We start from the raw sequence: 19,495 nt of genomic DNA on the forward strand, positions 1-19,495 counted from the left end.
CAAGGTGCACATCAGTTTCAACATGGATACTGGAGTGGACAGCAAATTTTTCTTTCTACACAAACATGGAAGTATCCTCATGATTATTCTCTCTGAAGTCTCTACTTAGAAAATTATATCAAATACAACAGTGATGATTAAAGAAAAAAGTCCAGTTTCACTCTGAATTTCTTTGAGTGGGTTGGCTTTTAGACTCATACTTTAAAACTTGTAGAAGCCTAGACTTCTGTGCACGCACATTTATAATGTTTCTTTTCTAAGTTTCTTTTGCAAGTTGTATGCATTCTGCATGATGCTAGATTTTAAGTTATAGACAGGTAGAAGTTTTGCTGGGAGAATTTCAGCCCTCAAAATGTGTGCTTTCCATTTCTCATTATTTATTTATTTATCAGCTCACTACAGTGAATAAGATAACTATTAACTACACGATTTAGGAATCAATTTGTTTGTTTTACAATTATTTTTTTATTCTTACTATAGTTTTTATACCACCGTTCTTAACATTGAAGTTCTATTTCATTAAGTATTTAGAATAACAGAGTCACAGAACAGAATCAGATTTCAACCTTTACATTTAGCAGATAAGCAAACTAAAGCTCAGAAAGTGATTTTTCCTAAAGTCAGACAATTAACAGCAGAGCTATTACCAGAACACAACTCTTGACTCCAGGTCCAGTGGTCTTTCCAGCACTCCTCCTAGCAACTTTTTTAAAGATTTTATTTAATTGACAGAGAAAGACACAGAGAGAGAGGGAACACAAGCAGGGGAAGTGGGAGAGGGAGAAGCAGGCTTCCAGCCAAGCAGGGAGCCCAAATCGGGCTAGATCCCAGGGTCCTGGGATCATGACCTGAGCTTAAGGCACACGCTTTAATGACTGAGCCACCCAGGTGCCCCTCCCAGCAACTTTATAAACAAGATCACTTCACTCAAAAAGGGAGAAAACTCCTTATCGAAATTTATACTCCAGGTATTAGGACAGACCTTTCTCTGAGACACCTCAAAGTATATATTATTGTTCTCATTCTTAAATTTGAGTAAACCTAGTTGAGTTCCAAAGAGTTTAAATGTCTTGCCTGTGGCTACTTTCTAAGTGGTACATCTGCCAATCTGAAAAGCTTATTATCTTTCCATTACCCTGCTCTCCCTTCATAATACAGTTAAGTAAAACATTTCTGGAAAGGAGACCTAAGGCGGAAGAAAGCAACTAATAGCAGATTAATAACCATTTTTAAGGAAATGTTAATATTTAACAGTCCCTGTAAATAATGCCAACTTTACATGATGAAACATGATGAAAAATAAGGGTCAGAGACTACTTACATCCTGAGATATTTTCCTTTATCTTCCCAAATGTGTTTCTCTAGCCCTCTAATGTTTATAGTCCCTTATAATGTCCACAGACATTACAACTCTTGACAGAGCAGTTCTATAGGGCAAAGGCACTTTCTCAGGCAGACTTCACTAGTCAGAACATGGACAATTCTGAACAGCTTTATACCACATGCCTTTTCTTTACCTCGGCTTGTAACATTATTTAGAAAATTAAACACTCCTGCAGGCTGCCAAATAACTAAAATGAAACGACACCCCCAAATATCAGCTTGCTTTCTCTAATTTCCCTATAATAGGGAATAAAAAGGAAAGTATACAAGGTACATTCAGAATAGACTCTATAGATGTATTATTTCCATTTAACTGTCCTTGAGGACTTCTCCCTCTCTCTCTCTTTCTCCCTCTCCCTCCCTGCCTCTCTCTCCCTGTGTCTCTTTCTCTCTTCATGAAGACAAAATGAATGACAGAGCAGTTATTTCTGATTCTCCCACGTTTTAAAAATTATCACAAGGTTTTGAATGGGAAAGTATATTTTTGTAACCTTTATAACTAAAACTACTTTGCCCATTGCACTCAAGTCTGAATCAAACAGTAATTAAAATCTCATTCTATGTATCCCCCTTTAAATCATGTCCTTGTACTGGGGGTATTCTGTATGTAAACTCCATAGTCCCAGGTATCGATAAAGCAAGATCTTCATTCCTAGTGCGGGTGTCTACAAGAAACCAGAAGCCAGAAGCTGCGTGCCTTGCTTCGTTGCCTTGATCTTGTCTTCAGGAACTTGGCAGGAGTCAGGAGCAGTCAGCCAATGACTGGACAAGAAAGGTGTAGCTGGCAGGTGGGTGTCCAGGGAATTTCATTATCTTCATCTGAACCTCCTTCTGAGCTTTAGGATCACATTTCACATCTTCTTTTTTAGTGATCAGGTGAAGTGTTCTTAGACATGGTATCATCTTTTGCTGCACTAGGGATGACAAGGTTCCAGTCCCACCCACATGCAGAAAATAGGTTCGCATTTCAAGTCCCTGATCTGGCCGATCCTAGGCACAATGAAGCAAATATCCTCTGTGGATGGTGAAAAAAATGTGTGGTTAAAAAATGTACCTTTAATGAATTCCACAGTGCCTAGAAAAAGGAATCCAACCTCTAAAATTGCTTCATTATTATTTTTTTTAATAGGTTAGGGACTGATATTTTATCCAACACTTTAAGTCCTCTTTGGTTTTCTAGGAAATGCAGAAGTAATATGAGGTCTTTTGCCTTCCTTAAAAAAGAAAAGAAACTCTACAAAAGGCAAAGTGATGGTGGCAATCTTATTACTCTTTAGCCTGAAGTATATAAATTACTCAGAAAAATTAAACACAGACAAATACCTTCAGAAAGCCATGAAAAATTTGATTTTTCCCAGAGCAAGACTTTGCTCCCCAACCCCCAAATCAAAATGTTACAGTAAAATGTTTCTTTCAGTAAAAGTTTTTTTTCTTCTTTGCTGTAAATGTCCTGTTCATGGTTGGGCAGATTATTCCAGAACTTAACTGGAAGACCATCTACATCACGACGGAACTATGCAAGCAAAAGCCAAGTTCCAACATGGAGTGATGGGAAAGGCTGGGCTGCCCAGAGGATGACTTCATTAGGGAGAAGAGAAGTTCTCTGAGTTGGTCCACACGGCAGCCAAATGGCTCAGCACGTCTGCGCTCACCCCCAGGAAAGCTGTTTGGAGCACGGTATCAAAAATGCCATTATTTTTATAAAGAAAAAGATTAAGACATAAATGAAGCAGTCCAACTAAATTGAATCAGAGATAGTATCGACCTTACTCCCCTCCTTAGTCACTTTCTCAAACTCTTTTCTTCCCCTCCTACAGCCTGAGAAATATAGGTCACTTCTTATAAAGCATTTGTCTCACTGAACCAAGATGAACTGAAGGATTTGGTTTCTGAACACAAGGAAGTGGTAGAGATCTTATAATCTATGCTGTAGGGCTGAGAACAACGCAGAGGTTTTCTTAAGAGGCAAAACTTCTGCAGTTGCTGTTTATTTTCAGTGAGTACCAGCTTCCATTTATTTAATTGGAGTACAACGGGACCCAGAGACAAGAAATTTGATGAAAGCTCTATGGATGGTGCAAAAAGCCACCACAGCATCATTAGTGTCTCTGGTGAGCAAAGGTGGAAAGCAAGACAGGAAACAAAGGAAGTTTGACGTAGTGAGAAGAACGTTTGGCGAACTCCAGTATAGGTATCAGAACAAGACACAGAAGTAACAGGCAGTCATTCCATTTTAGTTTTTTCAGCAAAAAGAATTGCAGGACAAGTTGAATGCCAGGGACTTTGGGCTTTTGTCAAAAAATATGAATGATCCCATTTTAACCCTGCAATTCAAAGGACATTAAATATTGCTATAGCTTATCAAGAAAAAAGAAGAGAAGAATATCTATAAGACGCAGCAAATACTTATCACAAACAGACTGCTCTCAATTTCATTTCTATTTTTTTTGTTCAATCCAACAAGCATTTACCAAGCACTGTTAATGTGTACTGTTTTAGACCTTAGGCATTCAGGCATTATTCAAAAGGTAAGGATTGCTTCTCAGCCTAAAGAAGTTTCTAATCTCTATATAAAAAACTAATTTATTGGAGTAGCCAAGGTTATTATTTATCTATGTAATGACTAATGAATTTAAAGGGAAAAAAGCATTTGTGTGTGTGTGTGTGTGTGTCCATTGGCTGGTCTAATCAGCCATCTTTTAAAAACATGTCACTGATTACAAATGGATCAGGAGAGAATGATAGCTCAACAAATCTCCTTTACTGGAAAATCACTTGCATGCACATATTCTACTGACATTGAGTCCAGGCATTAATCTTGTTGTATATGAAGAAATTGTGTTTCTTATTTTTCCACAATAAAAATAGCTCAGTAGATGTCATGTACTCAGGGTTCATTTTAAGTTTTTGAAGGTCTTCTAGAGTTGATAAATCAAACCAAAGTTGAATGGTGGAAGGAAAGCATTAAATGTCATCCTAACAAGAAAGGAAGGTCAGGGAAATTGATCACACCAAGGACATTAGGGTCTCTGGCTGCTGGACATGAGTATCAAATGTAGGCATTAGAAAACAAGAGAAAAGAATAGGCACTAAAAATTCTTCTTCTTAGTCATCACAAAGCTGAAATAATTTGATTTTAAATATTGTATTGAATTTATAGGCTTCCCTCAAAAATGCAGTTGAGAATGTGTAATAGCCCTTCCTATCCCCATTTCTGCAACTCTTTGGGGGAACTTTTGTCTATTTCTCTCTGGTGGTAGTTACCTGTGACTGCCTCCTCTCCCCATATCATTTCACACAATATCTCTCTCCAGCTTTATTGAGATATAAATCACATAGAGCATTATGTAAGTTGAAGGTGTACAATGTGATGACTTGATACATGTGCATACTGTGAAATGGTTACCCCAATAAGGTTGGTTAACACATCTTTTACCTGCATAATTATCATTTTGTTGCTGTTGTTCTGGTGAGAACATTAAAGCTCTACTCTCATAGAGACTTTCAAGTATACAATACAGTATTGTTAACTGTAGTCACCACTCTGTACATTAGATTCCCAGAACTTACTCATCTTATAACTGAAAGTTTGTAGCCTTTGACCAACATCTCCCCATTTCCCCCATCCTTTAGGCTCAGGCGACCACCATTTTACTCTCAACATGATAAAAGGCTGGCCATATATGACAAGCCCACAGCTAACATCACACTCCATGGTGAAAGGTGGAAAGCTTTTTCTCTAAGGTCAGGTGTCCACTTTTACCACTCTTATTCAACACAGCACTGGATGTCCTATCCAGAGCAATTAGTCAAGAAAAAGAAATAAAAGGCATGCAAATCAGAAAGAGAGAAGAAAAATTGTCCCTGTTTGTTGATGACATGAGCTTGTATATAGAAAATCCTAAATACTTCATTACGAAACTGTTAGACCTAATAAAGGAATTCAGTAAAGTTTCAGTAAAAATCAACATACAACAATCAGTTGCATTTCTATATAATAACAGTCACCTGAGAAAAAAATAAAGAAAACAATCCACGTACAGTAGCATCAAAAACAATAAAATACTTAGGTATAAATTTAACCAAGGAAGTGAAAGAACTAGGCACTGAAAACTATAAGACACTGAGGAAAAAAAGTTGAAGATGACATAAATAAATGGAAATATATCCTGGAAAAGTTAATATTGTGAAAATGTCCCTACTACCCAAAGCTATCTATAGATTCTATGCAATCCCTATCAAAATTCCAATGGCGTTTTCCACAGAAATTTAAAAGGAAAAACAAAAAAGCACCTATCTATCTTAGTTTGGGTTCCCACAGAGGCAAGCCCTGAGGCCAGGATTCAAATGCAAGCAGTTCATTTAGGAGGCAAGACCAAGCAACATCTATAAAGAAGGCATGAGACAGGGAAGGAAAGGAGGCTAGTGGGGGACGCACTTCAAGCAGGCTGTCACTATAGGCAGTTAGAGCTTAATCCCACTGGGGACTGCTGAGAAAGAGTAGAGAATGTGCACCGCAGAGCTATCCCTTCTGGGCTATTTATATACTTGTTGTTGGTTGAGGGCTTTTCCAAGGGGTGTTAATCTCCTGCCACTTGGGTATATGTGCTGGCCGCCTGGGCTCTGGTGGCCAGCGAAGGCTCTCAGGCTGAAAGATCCAGGGCTTGTGATGGGAAACTGGGCCAGCCTGCATGGAAATGATAAAGGTAAGGGGATGCAGGTGGGGTACCAATCACATCTGCTATAATTCTCAATACTCTAATCACCACTTGGCTGGCTAGAAAGGCAGGACTGGCAACAATAGGTTTCCTGCCTTGGTTGGGGCAAGATGAGGCTGCAAGTTTTAAGGTATCAGGGAGGAGCGTGAATCCAGCCACGGCTCCTTCGGTGTAGGCCATGCTCCCCATGCCGGGATCACATCACAGCTACTTGGTCACACCTAGGGCTGCCTCATTAGCAGGATCCCTAGTCTAAATCTCAGTGCCTCTTCTCCCTCTGACAGATCTAGCTTGTAAATTCACCTAATGCGGACTTCCTCTTACTTTCAACATGTCATCACTGATGGAAGCTGTGCGAGAGTAGGGTCTTTATGTGTCCGGTTCACATTCTCACACAGCTCCTTAGCACAGTGCCTAGCCCGTAGGAGGTGCTCAACAGATATGTTAATTGACGTGGAATGAATACATCTGTTGATTATGTTCTATGTCCTAAGGACTATCATTAAAGAATAGAAATGAAAATAGGAATAAAACATACTCTCTGCCTCAAGAAACAGTGAAAACTCAAATGCTTCACAAAGGCCATGAGGACACCACAAAAGAGCGAAGTAGGCAGAGAAGTAAACAAGAGAAAATGGTAAGACGTTTGGAAGCAAGGGAGCCTAGTCAATCGGAATGTGGGACTGTTGATCCAGTGCTTCCTGCTCTTAAAACATTCAATAGGCCCTGCAAAACTGGTCTGTGGACTAATTCCCACTGGAAGGATCCTAAGATTCTGACCATAAGTTTAAACGATCCAAGGGAAGGCTGGTGGGAAACTAGTGGAGGGTAGGACTCATTTTATTCCCTTTATCTACTCTCTCCTTTTCTTTTTCTGCTTATCCTCCCCCCCGCCCCATAGTAAACACCCTTATGAATCCCCAAAAGGCCAGTGTGCTGTACAGAGGCTTAGGAAGGGGAGGAGGCAATGGCAGGGAGATTTCAAGGATGAAAGGGGAGCAATACACCAGGATTTCTGAAGCATCAAGGAAGGCTGAAACCAAAATGTAGCAGGCAAAGAAGACGCCGCCTCCCTACGCAGCTCCCTCCCTTGGGGCCACCTATCCTTGCCATGTGCAACCGGGGCCCATGACTCCATCTGAGCTCCTGTTCTAGGGGCCAAGAAAGTCCCTTTTCCCCTTGTAGTTGAGGGATCCAAATACCCAGCAACCCAAGTGGTAACAATGCATCTTCCTAAGGGGGTCTTAACCAAGAACACTGTTAATCTGCACTCTTCAATGTACATTCTTGACTTTTTATCTTTGAGGTGATGTATTGTGAGGACATAAAGCACAATTTTACACTATTCATAAATAGAGACTGGCCCATGAAGCTATAAACAAAATAGGAAAGAATACCTCCTGTGACAGACAATTGCATTTTTGGAGAGGGAACTGGGGAAGCAGATATCAAGAGAGTGAGAAAGAAGCTGGAATCTGGATTATAATTGGGAATCATTTCCTAAAATGATCCAGCCATGCCTAATAGAGATGGCAGATCCAGATGGGAAAAGGAAGAAGCTGAGGGAGGGCAGTTTTCACCCGGGGACAGACGGATGGCTGATGCCTAGGAAACAGTGGGACTGGGGGTAGTAAAAAGCAAAGGTGATGAGCACTGGGTGTTATACTTAACTAATGAATCATTGAACACTACATCAAAAACTAATTATGTACTATACAGTGGCTAACTGAACATAAAAAAAAAAAAAAAAAAGCAAAGGTGAATGAAAAATTCGGTTGCTTGAAACCAGGCTATTTGTGAGCTTCCAAGTTAAAAAATAACCCGAATGCTATTGTTTTTGTTCCCAATCACTGTCCAAACTGCTGTGTCAAATGCCCCCTTCCCAATGACAGTAAGGTTCCATAACTCTCTGTACACTTTTCATTAACATATGCTTATTTTTACATAGTTGAAAATACGAATATCATAGACTAATTAAGGCTCTCCTTCCACCAAAGCTTCTCTACCTGTGGCTCAAGGGATTTAAACCAGAGAAGGAGGATGTCTGTATTTTTACTCTTCCTGGGGCTGCCTGACTCTGGCATGGGGCAAGGCTGGGTTGGCTACTCTGGGACCTCTGTATACGCTCTCTTCTAGCTTCAGCATTTCTGCTACAAACAAGCAGAAGTGAGGGTGAAGGAAAGGGACAAGACCCTCTTCCTTACCGGCTGCTGTTAGAATCCTCTCTGGGATCATTAAAGCTTCTCTGGACCACAGCGACTGGCAGCTGATGCCCTCTGTGGGTCAGGTGTCCCAGTGCTGGCCACCTGGAGGACATGTGTGCACTTTCCAGGAGTCTCTAGAGGACATCCTGCTGTGCAATCTCCTGCCCTGGGAGGTGCCATTGTGCTTCTCCCCTCACCCTCCTCAACTCAATCTCAGTTGATACGCCCCACGCCCCTGCTACTGTTCCCCAAGTCTGAGAGGCTACTCTCGGGACACCAGCAAGGCAGCTTTAGTACAGCTACCTCCTGCTCTATCACTTAGCTCACTAAAAGACAAAACAAACAAACAAACAAACAAAAACCCAAATCCTGGGCTTCGCCAGATCAAATAGTGGGAGTTCAGGCTCCCCGTGCCCTCTCTCCTTCCAGTTACTTCTCACCAAATACCTTCGCTCCTGTAGGGTAGGTACAAGGACGATCAACAAAGTCCCTTTCTGAGTACATATGCTGAGCTCCACTTCTTAGAAACATCCTCAATTTCTGTGACTTCTCTTGGAGTCTCCCCTTCACCTCTCCCTTGAGGAGAAGAGGGAAAATGGACAGTACTTTCCACAGAAAAAATAGTGGCATATAGCTTGGCGGAAGGCAGCGCAAGAGATATTGGTGAGGAGAAAAGCAGGTTGTTGGGTTGTCTAGAGATGCAGCAAGATGTCTCTTGCTGGTGAAAACAGATTCGTCCAGCAAGAAAGAAATTACAAAAGCCTTTCCTCCAGTCTCCTCTGCCATAGCCCCTCGGCTTCCTATCTGTGCCTTTATGTAACTGTAGGTGTGCATGTGCTTCATATCCTAGACCTTTATGTCTCATTTGAATAAGAAGTCTTCCAGCCTTCCAGTGGTAAGGCAATTCCATACCAAATGCCAGGGTTTCCTCTGATTCATAGCATTTTGGCAACTCCATGAAGGGAGAAGAGATCTGGCTACGGTTCAGCAATAAGGGAAGAGAAACACTGCCAAGCCTCAGAAAGTCCTAAATTAGAAGGCCAGGGGTTTGATACAGGGAAGCAACAGGAAGGAAGTAGTAATCTGAGTACAGATTCCAGCAAGGTAAATAGGTTCCCGACACGTCTGGCAGTTCCTGATCTGGTTTCAGACGGAGGAATTTAATAAGCTTTAAGGTCTTAAAACCTGAGTGACAAACAGAATACAAAACAGTGGCAGAGTGGAAAGCCTTTTAGAATTGAAGTCATAGGAGGGGAGCACAAATCTTAGTTTGGCTACTTACTAGTTTCATGAATTTGAACAAGCCAACCGACCCACCTGAGTTTCCTCACTGGCAAAACAGTGATAATAATACCTACACAACAGAGTTAACAAGATTTGACAAGAAAATAAAGCACCTGATAAATTGGCCAGGGCCACCATGTACAGCTGTGCAATCTTTGCACTACACAAGTGTCCAGCCAAGCAAATGAGCAGGGGCTGAAACAGCATCCAAGCTCTGCCAGTCAAGCCATTGACCCAGCAAACGTCTATAATCGACAGGAGCGAGGGGCAAAATTTCTTCCACCTCTGACACACCCTACCGAGACTTTTACCAAGGGACTCTATTTTCCCACAAGCTGGCACCTCTTTCTAATTTTCACAGTGCCTGCAAACTTGGGGATAGCCACTAGATGAACGAATAAATGGAAGGCAGTGTCTTGTTACGGGGGCATGGCTTCGGCTAATCTTCCTCCAGAGGACAGCTCTCAGTAAATCCACAAGAACAGGCTCCAAATGAATGAACTGGTTCAAGTCAAGGACCATCTACAACTAGATCAGTATTTTTCAATGTGTATCTTGTGCCACTGTAGAAAATAATCTGTATTTTATAGTTCTGACACCAAAGTCACAAGCAATAGAAGAAAAAATTTAAAAATGGGACTTCATCATGATTAAAAACTTCCACGGTGTCAAAACACACCATCAAGAAAGTGAAAAGACAGCGCACAAAATAGGACACAATTTTTGCAAATCATAGATCTGAGAAGGAACTTTTATCTAGAAGAGATGAGGAACTTTTACAGCTCAATAATAAAAAGACAACCTAATTTTTTAAAATGATCAAAGTATATGAATGGACTTTTCTCCAAAGAAGATAAACAACCAGTAAACACATGAAAGATGCTCAGTATCATTAGCCACCTGGAAAACACAATTCAAAGCCATGAGATTCTACTTCACAGCCACTAAGATGGCTAGAATCAAAATGTCAGATAATAACAAGTGTTGTTGAGAATATGCAGAATTTAGAAGCCTGTACACTGTTGGTAGGAGTGTAAGATGGTACTGTTACTTTGGAAAGTGGTCTGGGAGTTTCTCCAAAGGTCACTCATTTGCCCTAGCGATTCCACTCCTAGGTATATATCTGAGAGAAAATAAAACATATGTCAACATAAAAATTTGCTTATAAACGTTCATAGTAGCACTGTTCCAAGAGTGGGAACAACCTATATGTCTATAAACTGATGAATGAATAAATAAAATATGGTATATCCACACGAGGGAATATTATTCAGCAATAAAAAAGAGTGAAGTACTGAGACATGCTACAAATCGATGGACCTTGAAAACATTATGTTAAGGGGAAAAAAGCCAGACACAGAAGACCACATATTGTATGATTCCACTCTACAGAGACAGAAGGTAGATTAATAGGGCTACCTAGGGCTGAACAGTATGGGGAAATGGGGTTGACTGTTAATGTGTGTGGTGTCTCTTTTTGTGGTAATGAAAATGCTCTGGACTATGTTAGTGCTGGTAGATGCATAACTCTGTAAATATAATAAAAGGCATTTAATTGTACACTTTAAATGTGAATTGTATGGTATGCGAATTATATCTCAAAGGTGTTACTAAAGAAATGTAAATGTATCTTTAAAAATCTTACTTGTGACGCTCGTAAAATATAGATGCCAGAGCCTTTCCCCAGACTTACTAAATTAGAATTTCTATGAGTGAAACCCAGGAATGTGTAATATAAACAAGTACACTGAGTCATTCTTTTATGCCATAAGTTTGTCAACCACACAACCAGTCTGTCATACGAATTAACTGTATTATATTTTTGTTATAGCTTTTGCTGGGAGATTTTTCCTTGTAATAAGTGTGGCATTTGAAGTCCAACAGTTGACAAATAGTTTGGATAAAAACAAACAAGCAAACAAACAAAAAAAAAACCCTCTTTTTTCCATGTGAACAGTTAAAGGCAACAAATTGGAAGAGTCTATCTTTCCACCCTTCTCACTCATGTGCTCAATGATAAAAGTTAAAGGTGTAAAAAAAGGAAAACCAAGTAAAATTTCAGTAATTCAGGGTAAAAATTTCCATCATCATCATCAACCAAAATAAAGACAAGAAGACTCTGGAAAGTTTCTAAAACTTGGGGGATCCAGTTTCTACTTTCCCCTTCACCACCAACCACTGGGATGAGATTTCATCTTTCACATTTCCAACCCTGGCCATTCCTTTTACAGTGTTTACTAAATCAGAATAAAAGTTTGAGGTGAAAGTTGTTAATTTCAACTGCATGACACAATGTTAAAAATTTAAAATTTTCCTATTAAAGATTTTTTTACACTTGGATTGCATATTTGCCTTTATATTTGTACAGAATGTTAGTATTTACAAAGTTACAAAGTTAGTATTCACTAGTCACTTAATCCTTGAACAATCCCTGCGTAGTGTGTGTGGAAGATAATAATAGGCCTTCTGGCAGAGGCATCTAGTTGTTCCCTAAGTTGAAAATGTACCCAGAATTTGTTTTTATTAGATTTGGTAAGACATCGAACATGGAAATGATTGTCATGAAGGAAGAAGTTTGCACACATAGATCTCTAGAAATAGATGCACTGCATGCCATACAGGGTCACATGGAGAAGGACCAGGGATGGTCAGGAGTCAGACGAGGGGTGAAAGCAGAGCATGGCCCAGAGCCTTTATTACTAGTTTTTATTTTATTTATTTTATTTAGTGTGTGGAAAGTAATGGGTGAGACAGGGTAGGTACACTGAGTAACTTCAGGATTGGATAGTTTGAATAGTTTGGGCAGGCTCTGGACTAGAGAGATGGTCCCTAGTGGTCTAGTACCTGGCACTGGGGAGATCTAGGGTAGGTGTTGGCTTGGTGTGTGTTTGATAAAGGGGCTGGTTGGGGGTGTGGGCTACAGATTGGTTGGTTTGTATATGGAAGGCATATTCCCAGGAGAATTATTTACCATCTCTAGGAATTAGCTAGCTCTAGGAGGGGTAGTCTCTCCATGATCAAGGCTCCAAATGCCAGCACATCAAGAATACAGAAAATAAGGAAATAAAATCAACATACTCCCCCCAACTAATTGTCTGCTCAGTCGGTCACACCTCTTTCATAGCATGCTTGGATCACCACTACCGGGAAAATGGCAACATTTCCCAGATTCTCTTGCAGCCACGAAGGACCACATGATTGAATTCTGGTTAATAGGACAGGAGAGGAAATGACGTGAGTAACTTCTAGGATATGTCATTCAAGGATGGCAACACGATTCCTCTTCCCTTCTTCCTTCATCCTGCTGCCTAAAATGCTGATGTCCCAGTTCGCTTTCTTGGATCATGTGTATAAGGACAACAGCCTAGGGATGGCAGAGGGCAAGAGAAAAGGAGCCTGGGTCCCTGGCACTGTGAATTTGCTATACTAGTGTTGATGTGCTTACATTAAATTAATCAGATTGTTCCATGAGAGAGAAATAAACTTGCAGCTGATCAAGTCACTCTAATTTTGAGCCTCTGCTAGAAAGATTAAACCTATATTGTAACTGATAGGGGTGAGCCGCTGTGTACAGTTGTGCAAGCATCTTTCCCACCGTACAGAGTACAGCCTCTGTACTGTACATGGCAGCCATGAATACAGTCCCATTTCTCAGATGAGGACAGAAAGTCTCAAGGAGGTTAGGCCATACCTTTAGTAAATCCTAGATCCAAAGCCCTACAAGGATTATAGAACCAAAAAGGATAATATGCCAGTTTCACTATAAAATGAAATACAGTAATATATCAACGTTCTTAGGCAAATGATAAAAATACATTAAGTATCAGAATTCAATATTTATTTATTTAGAAATCAAAGTAAGAAATTTAAACAAAAATAGAATTGGAGACAATTCTCCTGCTGAATGTTGTTCAACATGCTCGGAGGAACAGGATATCTTTTTAAATTCAATAGCCAAAGTGACAGGCTATGCACAGGGCCAGTTATAATGCCTGTATGTGTGGGTCTATCATTTGCATGCATTAAGATGGAAATTGAGCATCCATATTTTACTTACATGTGTCAGTGAAGTGATTGCACTTCCCAAGATCTCTTTGTACACATAATTACTTGATTTGTGAACCAAATGTGTGGTTTAAGGATGGAAATAGGTACACAGTAACTCCATTTCGGAGGTCCAGTTTTGACATAAATTACTAGAGACTTTTTTAATGAAAGAAAGATTAGATACAGGATTCAAATTTAGTTTATTTAAAACATTTGATATTTGGGGATTCATTTATTTGAAGGGTCCAATTTGATTTTCTGCACTTAAAATTGCACTTTAATTGGGAGCTATAGTTAAGTGATGATTGAAATAATTTGTAATAAGAAAACAGCCACAAAGTATCATTTTTATCAGTAGGATATATCATATCAGCTCTGCAGCTTTCAGAAAAAGTGTCAACATTTTATATTTAAAAGACTTATAAAAACGTTCTGCAATTATCTGTCAGTTGTTCTAAAACACACACGCCTAGTACTAGCAATTGCAAAATTAAATTTTGCCTCCACAGTCCTAAGAGATACTCTTCTACAAACACCTTTTTAGTTTATGGGGATTTATAGTTTAATATTCACAAAAGTTTTCCACTTTCTTGAAAAAGTCACTTCTTGCCCCCTTTTGTGCAAATATGTTCCATAGGAAATGGAATAGTCTTAAAAGCAAGCAATTTTTACTAAAGCAGAAGTTTTCTTACCCATACCTAGTGCTGTATTACTATAAACAAAACATTATTTTATCTACTATACCCCAAGTTGTAATGAGTGCTTTCAACTACTCTCCTATTGCTTGAAAATTAGCTTTGTGTTTGCAAGTCTGAGAGACGGTCTCCAGTTCTCGCTGAGAGTCAGAAGGAAAGCAGGCGGACTTGCGGCCTGAGGTGAAGGTCCCTGGCGATGCTGGGCTCATCTGGCTGCTGGTGATTGGCATGGGGCAGTACTGTTAACCATTTTGAAATAATGATTTTAAAACAATTTTAACCTAAAATGCCGGGTAAAGTTACATTCAAAAAGTTTGCAGCCAATAGTAGTTTTTATTTAAAAAAAATTTTTTAAAGATTTTATTTATTTTAGAAGGGAGAGAGAGGGAGAGCATAAGCAGGGGAGAGGCAGAGGCAGAGGGAGAAAGAAAATCCCAAGCAGACTCCATGAGGCTCTATCTCATGACCCCAAAATCATGACCTGAGCCAAAACCAAGAGTCCGATGCTTCACTGACTGAGCCACCCAGGCGCCCAGCCAATAGTAGTTTTTAAATTGAATGGGACAACCACCATTAGGTTTTAAGAAGAATGTTGTCTTTGGTTAAAGTAAATGCACATGGCTAGCATTGATTTCTAACTCCTATTTTGGTTGACAAGTCTAATCATCATACTATTTCCCTGTTATGGAAACCAAAATATTTTGTTTCCAGGGTAGTGTTTGTCCAAAAGATACTACAGTCTCAGATGAACTCTAAATTTCTCTTATTCATTCTCCAAATACGATTATGATAATAATAAAAATAATAATGACAATAGTAAAAATAATAGTTATAATAGCCACCAATTGTTGAGCACGTAATGTAGGCCAAGCATATCTTCATGATAATCTTGAAAAGTAGATGATATTATTCTAGTTGTACAGAAGAGAAATGTGAAGTTCAGAGGGGAAGGCCACTACCTCAAGCAGCCAAAATCTGTCTGATCCCACGACTGCTACTTCCATGTACCGCATACAGTCTAGTCTCTATATAGTTATATATTCCCATGTTAGGCTGCAACTGAATTTCCAAAGAATATTGTAACTTTCCAGGAAGTTGTTACTGTTTAGACAGGGGCCCACTTATTATTACTATTTTCTTCTTCTTTACTAAACTGAAGCTGAACAGAACAAGGACTGCCCTGCTCCCACCCTCTTTAAAGAAAGAATAAAAAATAAAAAAATAAATAAAAAGAGGAGGGGAAGTGTGTGGCAAAACTAGTTATCACATGTGAATGGCCTCAGATGTAGTTAAGCACTCTGTAAATCCTTACCATCCCGGACATTCTGATAAACTCAGTTCTGGGGACATATTATTTTTATTTTGATAATTTGTCTTCGACCTCTTTCCGTTTTACGCAAGAACACAGAAAAATCAATTGGTGTTTTGTTTCATTGCTTTTATTCAATTAAATGCTTCCTTTTACCTTTTTTTTTTTTCCTACCATGCTTCAAAGTAACAACGTGATAGCATCAGCCTTGGATATTAGCCCTCACAGATAGAAATGTTCTTGAAATAAGCTCAGTAGGACTTTTTGTAATACATTACCCATGCTCTCAGACCCCTATCAGTCTCTGAGGTAGTCATAATAAACACGAACTAAAACCTCAAAATCTTCAGGAAATTCTGGCCTTAAAAAAAAAAAAAAAAAACTGTCTTTGGAGGTCTCTCCAAAGTTAATGTAATGTTTATAAATTGGGTCAATAATCTATAAAAATAAAAACAGGAATCATTTAAGAAAATAACTAAGAAATCTCTGTTTAAATGGTACTAAAAATTACAGACTTAAAATTTTCCAACAAAAGTAAGACAGTGATTTCATAAGAATAGGACTCCGTAAGGGGAAAATGAGCATTAAATGTTTCAGTGTTTCAAGTGCTCCATTTTCTTATTATAAAGAGAAATTGGGATTTAGAAAAAGAGTTTTTTGACATTTAAATGAAAGTGTAAAGTTTGTAAAGGATGTTTTATAAACATCAGTTCATTTGTTAAAATAGCTTTGAGGCAGTCTTGTAGCCATGTAAAGTTTAGCTTACCAGGAAAAGTTTAGACCAGACACAAAGTATTTTCATCCTACTGATATACCACTTAGAGATACCATGTACTTAGCAATCCTAGGTCACACGTTGTGACCTGAAGTGTATATCACAGCAAACCTCCTCAAGTTCATCTATTTTTATTACCTCTTGGCCACAAAGCACAATGTGTTTCAGTTTTAATTATTTCTAGAAATTACAATAGCCTAATGAACTCCTAATGAACACTTTGCACATTCCAGAAATTTCCAACTCAAATACTGATGATCTTCCTTATAACAAATCAACTTAAAGAGTTAATTTCCCTGTGGCTTCTACCTTTGAAAACATCTGCTCTTTTATAACATCCTCTTGCCTTCATGTATGTCATTTCTATAGCTTATAAGCTTCTTTTCCTGTCTCCCACCTTTATCTAGAAAAAACTGACCAAAATTTCAAGACCTGGATTAAATGTATAGTAGTTCAAGTTTTTCTGAGGTGATTCTCCTGCTTATACCCCACATCTGCTCCTCCTGCCTTTCAGAATAGCTATTGTAAATTGCATGCCCTTTCATTATTACATGTATCACAGTATTGTTACAATTCACGGACTATGTGAGACTTTAAAAGCAAGGGCCATGTTTTGTTTTGTTTTGTTTTGTTTTCTTTGTACTTGTATCCCAAATTTCTGGAGCAGTGCTTAACACCTAGGTATCCTAAAAAATTATTTGGTGAAAAATGAATGATGAGAAAAAACACATCTGTTTTCCATTTCAGATTTTTTCAGGAATTTCAGATTTCAGATACTTCAGGAAACTTTTGTTTCCTTCTCAGTCCTCCGAATGAAGTAAAATCATCAGTGCACCTATTTTGTCGTCACTGAAAAATTATTCATGGACATATGAAACTTGAAATAGTAAGAGACTGCTGGCGCTTGAAACGTGCCTTCGCCATTTTACTCGTCAAATAAACTTGGAAAAGTAACTTCATTCTACCCTCGCCTCAAAAAAAAAAAAAAAAGTCCTCGGTCTACTCACGTGTAAAACAGGGATTGTACACTATTTACACCGCATAGGGTTCTTGTGAGGAATGAAGGATCTGATGTACACAGGAGGCTTTGCCCAAGGCCCAGCATAATGGGATCAGCTTTTATAAATGACAAATTATCAGGCTAGCGTCTCATAATCTATTTGCTTTTTAAAAAGCTGGAAAAAGGGCGCCTGGGTGGCTCAGTTGGTTAAGCGACTGCCTTCGGCTCAGGTCATGATCCTGGAGTCCCGGGATCGAGTCCCGCATCGGGCTCCCTGCTCGGCAGGGAGTCTGCCTCTCTCTCTGACCCTCCCCCCTCTCATGCTCTCTATCTCATTCTCTCTCTCAAATAAATAAATAAAATCTTTAAAAAATAAAAAAAATAAAATAAAAAGCTGGAAAAAAAACCAACCTCACTTTGTGGTGGCTTCCCCCTCCTCCAATAGCTTTCCTGAGATATGAGCGACAAACATATTAATGTGTTCAGGGCTGCAAGATGAAAAAAGTTCTGGTGATGGCTGCATCAGACAACGTGAATGTACTTAATGTCACTGAACTGTACAGTTAAAAAATGATCAAAAGGGTAAATTTTCTGTTATGTATCTTTTACTACAATTTTAAACATTTAAAACATACTTTTCCAATGGCATACAATAAACTTCATATATTAAAAGTGTACAATATTTTTGACAACTTTTGACATATATATACACCTGTGACACCATCACCACAGTAAAACAATGAACATATTTATCATCTCCAAAATATTCATTGTGTCCCCATGTAATCCTGCCCTTCCTCCACTTCTGCCCTCACTCCTAGCCAACCGCTGATATTCTTTGTCACTATAGATTAATATATGTCTTCTAGAATTTCATGTAAGTGGAATGAGTATGTATTCTATGTAGTCTGGCTTCTTGCTTTGAGATTTACCCATGCTCTTTAAGTATCAACAGATCATTCCTCTTTATTGTTGGGTAGTATACTATTGTATGTATTTTACCAATGTGTTTGTTCATTCATCTCTTGATGGACATTTGGTTTGTTTCCAGTTTTTTAGCCATTGCAAATAAAGATGCTATGAAGAGTCACACACACAAATCTAAGGACATATGCTTTCATTCTATTGTGTAAATAACTAGGACTGGAACGGCTGGCTCTCACGGCATGTTTCTGTTTAACTTTTTAAAGAAACTTCTAACTTGTTGTCCAAAGTCACTGAGCCCTTTATATGACCACCAGCAGTGACTGAGAGTTTCAGTTCCTCGGTGGCTTGGACACATGACACCATGGCCTGGAAACTCTCTTGGAAGTAAAGTGAGACAGTGGTGGGGCTCACCTTGTTTATTTCCTCTTGGTATCTCTTCTGTTTTCTTGCCTGACTTCCAGTTACTTGCAAACCACTGTTTAATATATTTTGTCCAATATTCCAGCAATTTCTGGGAAGAGGATAGATCTAGGCCTTTTTATTTTACCTTGGTCACAAGTGTAACTCTTGCATGCCTTCATTCGAATGATGTGAACAGTCTGATTCACCAAGTAAACCAAGAAAGATGTGATCATTAAATGAAACTGCAGTCCTATCTCATGCTTTCTAATCTTTCAGTTTACAATGGACGTCAAATAGTCTATTATATATATTGTGTTACATTTGCATGTTGAATCTTCATTATAAAGTAGGTTGAGCTTAAGAAAATGCAATTTCTCACCTATTTATCTGAGAAGAAGAGAAGCAAAAGGGATATATCCTGGCCAGTTAGTTGATTATATCCTGGATACATATAACTGGTCAGTTAGTTGATTTTATACTATTGGCACATTTGGATCAGAGAAGACAGTGCAGTGTGGAGTTTCTCAGCTCTGCACCCAATCAATTGTAAGAGCTTAATAAATGAAGATGGTTGTTGGTTTGGGTAGCTCAGAAACACAATTACACCTCAGCTGAACTGCAAGAGATACGTCTAAGGAATTTTCACTTATCCTATTTTACCTCTCCTGTGGTTTATCAAGCAACTCTCACTAAATAGGGTTTGTAAAGAGCCCACTTGCTTTGCTTCCCTTGCTCTGGGAGCTGACGAACA

At 39.0% G+C, this 19,495-nt stretch overlaps 1 protein-coding gene across 1 annotated transcript in view; it reads right to left on the reverse strand.

The window, feature by feature from the left end:
- Positions 1-232: 232 nt before the first annotated feature.
- Positions 233-19,495, reverse strand: part of XRCC4 (X-ray repair cross complementing 4) — a 292,420-nt gene continuing 273,157 nt past the window's right edge. The window contains exon 10 of the transcript XR_014147101.1: positions 233-2,398. The gene's annotated coding sequence lies outside the window, so the exon portion shown is untranslated. The remainder of the gene's footprint in view (positions 2,399-19,495) is intronic.

Source organism: Leptonychotes weddellii, chromosome 7 (genome assembly GCF_054177405.1).
Source record: "Leptonychotes weddellii isolate Sample4059 chromosome 7, ASM5417740v2, whole genome shotgun sequence".
NCBI classification, from domain to species: Eukaryota; Metazoa; Chordata; class Mammalia; order Carnivora; family Phocidae; genus Leptonychotes; species Leptonychotes weddellii.